Source organism: Chaetura pelagica, unplaced genomic scaffold (genome assembly GCF_000747805.2).
Source record: "Chaetura pelagica isolate M959 unplaced genomic scaffold, ChaPel_1.0 scaffold428, whole genome shotgun sequence".
Taxonomy (NCBI): domain Eukaryota; kingdom Metazoa; phylum Chordata; class Aves; order Apodiformes; family Apodidae; genus Chaetura; species Chaetura pelagica.
In genome coordinates, this window is record NW_009954311.1 from 754,414 (window position 1) to 760,577 (window position 6,164).

Genomic DNA, 6,164 nt, shown 5'->3' on the forward strand with positions numbered 1-6,164 from the left:
CGGGGCTGCGGGCGGGGGCTTCAGCAGGCAGCGTTTGTGCTGGGGCACCTCCCCAGGAAACCAGGGGTCCACTCGGCCTGGCACCCTCTTGCGTTTTATTGTACCAAAAGTTTTTGTTGTTGTCGTCCTTGTGTTCGCCGAGGAGCCCTGTGAAACCGGGCAAAACTTACCTCCTAGGCTCTGGGAGAAATTCTGGAGTGATAGATAAGGGGTGTGAACATCCAGTCTTGTTTCTGTAGGTCGGTAGGGTAGGGGAATCAAAGTTTTTGTTGTTGTCGTCCTTGTGTTCGCCGAGGAGCCCTGTGAAACCGGGCAAAACTTACCTCCTAGGCTCTGGGAGAAATTCTGGAGTGATAGATAAGGGGTGTGAACATCCAGTCTTGTTTCTGTAGGTCGGTAGGGTAGGGGAATCTTAAAAACTGCCCTGATGGTTTTAGTGCTAGTGACAACAATACCAACAAAATACAGAAGCTTCCACCAAATGTGTTAATGCCATTTGGCAAAAGCAACGGTAGTTACTTCTGCCCCTGCATGGGTAAAGTGCACCGTTGTGTTCTGAAGTCCATTCCCTGGCTGTTTGTCCAGGCTTGTCCTACAATAGGTGTCGTTGCATAAGAGTTACCGAGAGTAAAGAGCTGTTGAGTTTCTTTCATTCTTCCAAGGGACCACGGCCTCATGTTAAGTGTGCCAAGCTGTCTGTGTACACTGAAGGGAGAAGGGTGCAGCTCGGTAAGCTGCCCTGTGAACTTTAGGGGGGGAAAAAAAAGGTACAGAAGAATCTATTCTCTTCCTCCTACTCCTTCCAAGCAAATTATTTTAATGGTTTGATGTAATCTTAAATAATTATTTTCACTCAGTGCAAATCCTCTTCTGAACCGTTGATGGTAACTCAACAACTAAGAAAATAAATATGTCAATTTCTTTGTTAGTTTCTTTCCTGCCTCTCCTTTATCTTTTATAGCTTTGCTCTTTAAATTCTGCCTGATTCATTTATCTAGTGCTGAGGTATCTGCACCTGTTCTTCATATTAATTTAATTATCACCTACCCTAGAAAAAGGGAACTGGCTCTTTTCTGGTTTGTCATGTGTTTGTTCAGGCCAAAATAACTGTGTGTGGGGAGGATTTTTGTTACGATACTGAATATCAAAGTCAGTGACAAATCAGTGGCATCATTCCTTGGATTTACTACTTTTCAGGTATAGGAGAGGAAATTCTTCAGTAGTGAAGAAACTATATCCTGTATGTTTTTCATAGGATACCTCTTAAAATATTTTTTGTCTTACAAAGCTATGAATCATATCAAAATAATAACAAATTAAAATGAATTTACTGCTCGACTAATTACGAATTTATGGCAAAAATGAACAACTTTGTGTTACATAATACACTTAACAGTGTGATGTAAGAATGTAAGTATAGATTTCAACTTGTTACTTTATGGTCTCAGATGGCACATTCAAAACCTTATACAAATAGCTTGAAAGAGATAGTGGCAAGTTGTCAGGAGAGTAGCATTAACACAAACTACTGAAAAGTTGCTATGGTTACAGATAAAGGTAATCCCTCTTTCTGTGAAAGTGTGTCCTTTCCTAACAGCTATATTAATCAGTCTGATTTCTGAGAGAATTGTAAGTGTACCAACTTCTGCCTCCATTTTCTTGGCAGCTAATAGCTATGCAGCTTTTTTAAAAATTATTTTTAGTTAAATACTGAATGGGCTGTGACTTATATTCAAGATACTTGATTTAAGCTACAAAGAGTATTATAGACTACATATAAATGTACTTGGAGCATGCTGAATTAAATGGAAGCCAGTACACTTTTTTTTTTCACCCAAGAGGTATCTGATGTCAAGGAAAAGTCTTTTAAAATGTTCGGATCCTTCCTCAAGGACTCTGGCTGAGGCACGTGATATGGCCATCTATCACTGGAGTTCTCAGTGGCATAGCTATAGAAAATAAAATTCTGTGTCCTGGTTTAAAAAAAACCCCAACAACAACCAACCAACAAAAATACCAAACAACAACCCTCCCCCAAACCAGCATGGCAGCTGCTGAGAGTTACTGAGACTTGTTATGTATCTACAGCTTTATAGCTAGGAGGTAACAGGAATGGGGGGGAAAGGCAATTTATCTTAATTCCTTATTCGCTATGTAGAAGGAAGCAGTTGGAATTTCACTTGAAAACATTCTTAGGGTAGCTAAGCTTTGAGAGAGCTACTAAAATTTCAGGGGAGTATGTGTGTCTGGTGCATGTGTACTGCAGACAACTAACCAGTCCTCTCCAGTGAAGACCCAGTACTTACTGCATGCACCTTTTTGTTGTTTCCAGATTTGATTCCAATACATCTTGGATTGAAAGCAGCAAGAGAAATCTCAGTGTTCCTCAAGATTACTGAAATCTCACCAGTCTGGTATGTTGTTCTCTCTAGGCTCCTGGAATAATAAGTTGAATTCTTTGTGTGCAAGGGCCTCCTTAGTTACTTCTAAGGACACTGAAGTTTCTAGGACCTTGGCTTTTGAACAGCAACTTCATTCTCAGGAAGTAATATGCTACTAAGAACTATACAACTGTGTATTGCTGGGGTTGTGTAGAAGATTGTTTTTGGTAGTGGTATTCATAGCAGGACAATGAACCTGTGCTTCAGGACCTTCGGTCAACATACACTCTGAACTTGTTTTCATCTTGCCTATCCTGCCTGGAAATTCTAGGTACTTTTGCAGACTTTTAAAACTAAAGTCAGTTTGGAAAAGAGCTATTGCCAATTTACTTCCTGGAGACTGCACATGAATGTATTGAGGAATGTATAAGAATATGAGAAGGAATGTTTTTTTTTGATCACACAGGGAGTTTATTTCACCCTGTCCTTGTGTAGACCTGATCCTTGTGAAGTTTGTGGTGTTTAGGTTTGATAAAAAATGATTACTAATGTCTCAAATATTTCTCAAATGCCAAAGTTATTTCCTGTACTGAGGTCCTTCTAATGTTTACAAAAATACCTTATTCAGCAAGGTTGTGAGAACTGTTGTTTATAAACAGACTTGCAGCATCTGAGGGTGAGAAAGGAATGGGAAGCTAAATGTTACATTTAAAGCTGTACCTAATAATAAAAAAGTTAAGACAGAGCTATAATTGCTTTAAAAGTATAAATAAAAAATGTAGCACGTGTTGTAGTGCTGATGTAATTGACAACCAGAGGGTAAGGTCCTTTTCTACCATGCAAGTTGAGTGTGTGTATGCAGCAGTTTAGTTGCTTTGCTACTTATTAACATGTACAGAATCCAGGAGGTATAATGTATTCAAGACTGAAAAACAGGTGCAAAATTGTAAAGAAAATTCTTGGGATTCACACTGACCTGTTATGAACTGGACAGGAGTAACCATCTCTTCATCTAATCCTCGACCAGCCATCACATGTAGTGTTTGATCGCTACTATTCTGGTCTCTGTTTGAACTGGTGACTTAAAGATGAAAGGCTCTGTTCTTGATCTCTTGAGCGGTCAAGTTCTCCAAACTTGCTGTCTTCTGTATGTGTAAGAGTACAGAACAAATGGCCTTTTAGCTGTTCCATGATGACAATAGTCAAATGAGAGTCAGGTGCTTTCTCTTGTTACCGTCCTCAGTGCAAAGTTCAGTGGCAGCAAACTGGATGGTTTTTACACTGCTGTCAAAGCTTCCCTGTTTAATGTACTTGGACTACAAGCTGCTGTTTTGTTTTTCTTGCATTGCTACAGTTACTGTATGGGTAGCAAAAGCATTACTGGAGCCTGGCCCTCAAAGTGGTGCCTCTGCCTTTTCTCTGAAGTGTGTGCTTACAGGGGAAATGTGGGGCTTAGATGCAAAAATTGAGCTCATAAATTAGGCTTTTTAATGTTTAGTTTTACTAGGTCTCCTTCAGCATGGAATAATAACTTGAATAGCAATTTTTTTAATGTCTGAATTCCCAACATCTAGATACAGGTGTGTTTACCTGTGATTTTCTTGTTCAGTGAGGTAGAGGCAGCTGTGAACCTAGTTTCAATACCCTACTCCACAAATTTGTGGGGGAATCATTTACTTCTGTAAGGATAGCAAATTATTCTTGGGACATTCTTAATAAGATGGTTTTGTGTTCTATGGGCTTTTTTTGTTAGGTTTCTTTATGAGATGAGGTAAGCAAATCTAGGAGGTCACAATGCTGAATGGAGGATAATTTGCTTTGCTATTGCCCTTTGGATAAGCTATGCTCTTGCTTATCAGAAGCTGGCCAAACTTCTGCTGGATCAGTGACTCAGAGGCAGGTGGAAGAGTCTGATGAGCACCAGAGCTGGGCTAAGGGAGTGGGCCAGACTGCGTGACTGGGAGGGGAAAGGTGGTGAGAAAAAGGGATGAAACTTCTTCCTGGTAGTGATAAGGAGCTGCTAGTTGCCTGTGTAATAAGCAGAAGCTGAAGTGTGGGGTGTTTGATGATAAAAATTAGTTTTCATCACCACTGCAGTTGCAAGGTGGCTAGACTTCTGTGGCAGTGTATAGAGCTGAAGAATTTTAGGGTAATGTTTCCTTTTTTTTTTCCTCACCCAAAAAATAGCACCGACTTTGGGGTTGTTATGTTCTCTTCTAGCACTAGGCAGTTTGGCTGATAAGATTTGTGACTTCTGCTCTTGTTTTTATAGGCCTAAAATTAATGTGCTTTAGACTGAAGCTTTCCAAGATTACTGAGATACTTAGAGGATGCTTTACTGGTGTGTTTTATTTGCATGCACTATGTTCTGTGTTTGACTGCTGAGATAATATTTGGGCAAAAAAGTGTCATTTAAGTGTGGCCTCACAGTTATTCTCAGGGGGCTCAATTAACTTCCAGCAGGACTGATTGAATTTTGGATCTGGTTCTTTCTGCTTGTATTTTAGGTTCTGTAGCAGAAGGTGATTGACTTTTGTTAATTGCATTCTTGTAATATTTTATGCATACTAACTTGCAACTCTACAAATTGCTGCTTTTCAGTCCTAAATGGAGTTGTGTTGTGATAGGCTGCTCTAAAATGAAGGTAACACAAAGTTTGACTGTTTTAGAGGAATTAAAGGTCCTTCCTGAAGGTGTTTTTAATGTTCTTTTTGGTGTATGTGTCGCAGCTCAAGGGAGTACTTGGGTGTAAATACTTTCCTGATGTTGGGTGGTATTTGCAGTAAAGCACTATGCTAAACCTTGTTGTACTTGATTAAACTGCATTAAAAAAGGTAAGAGTCACCTGTGCTGTGGCATGGGCAGTAGGTGCAGAAAGGGAAGGCAGGCAGCTCCAGCAGGGGCTGGAGGGAAGGTGGGACGAATGAGAAACAAGGCAGTTTTTCCTCTCTGCCCCTGCACAGTACAGAACCAACCCAAAATGTGCTTGCACCGACAAGTGCTGTATCTTCCTCTAGCTTAATACTTTTAGCTGTTTTACATTAAACACGTGAAAATGTTTTACATAAGGCAGCCTTGCTAGCCAGATAAATCTTGTGTAACTCTGATACTTGGTGGGTGCAGGAGGGAGCACTGACCGTGTTCTGGCTCTTCCCCATGTTGCTTGTTTGGAACGGGGCAAGGTTTGTCTCAGACGAGGTGTCATCGCTGCGCTTGTGAAATACTTACTAAGCCTTGTTTTGTTTTTACTCTCCTTCCATGTTCCGGGTTTGTCCCTTGATAGGTGGGTATGGAAACCGCACCAGTATTTACACGGAGGAAAAAGAAGCACTTTAGATTAAAAGGACAGGTTGTGTCCAGGGTTGGGGGGGAGCTGCGCCGTGGGAAAGGCGACCGGTGGTCAGAACGTGAGCCGGATCTCGCAGATGTGTGCAGTCAGGGGAAGCCTGAATAAGCACGAAAAGTTTCTGGCAGAAACCATGGTACCTTGTGAGATGGAGCCAGTCACTTCCTGCGGAGCTCCTCTTCTGCTGACTCACGCTTTCCGCGGGGAGAGCGCTCCGGAGCTGGCAGCCCCACGTATTTTTAGCCGGGGTTCCTGATGTGTAGCGCGTGTCCCGCTTCCCAGGGGGGCTCCAGGCGCTCTTCAGGAGTGGAGGGGCTCCAAACCCACGCCTCGTTTTGTCCCACAAGTAGAGCAAGCGGCACTCGTGCCGTTGCAGCGGGAGAAGCGGCGTTCCCAGCCCGCCCGGAGCTCTCTCCGCTCCCCCAGCCTCAACCCAC

The 6,164-nt window shown here is 42.0% G+C and overlaps 1 protein-coding gene across 1 annotated transcript in view; it reads left to right on the top strand.

Annotated features, from left to right (window-relative positions):
* Positions 1 to 2,350: 2,350 nt before the first annotated feature.
* Positions 2,351 to 6,164, top strand: part of ZFAND6 (zinc finger, AN1-type domain 6) — a 34,358-nt gene continuing 30,544 nt past the window's right edge. Inside the window, exon 1 of the mRNA XM_010004049.1 lies at positions 2,351 to 2,414. The gene's annotated coding sequence lies outside the window, so the exon portion shown is untranslated. The remainder of the gene's footprint in view (positions 2,415 to 6,164) is intronic.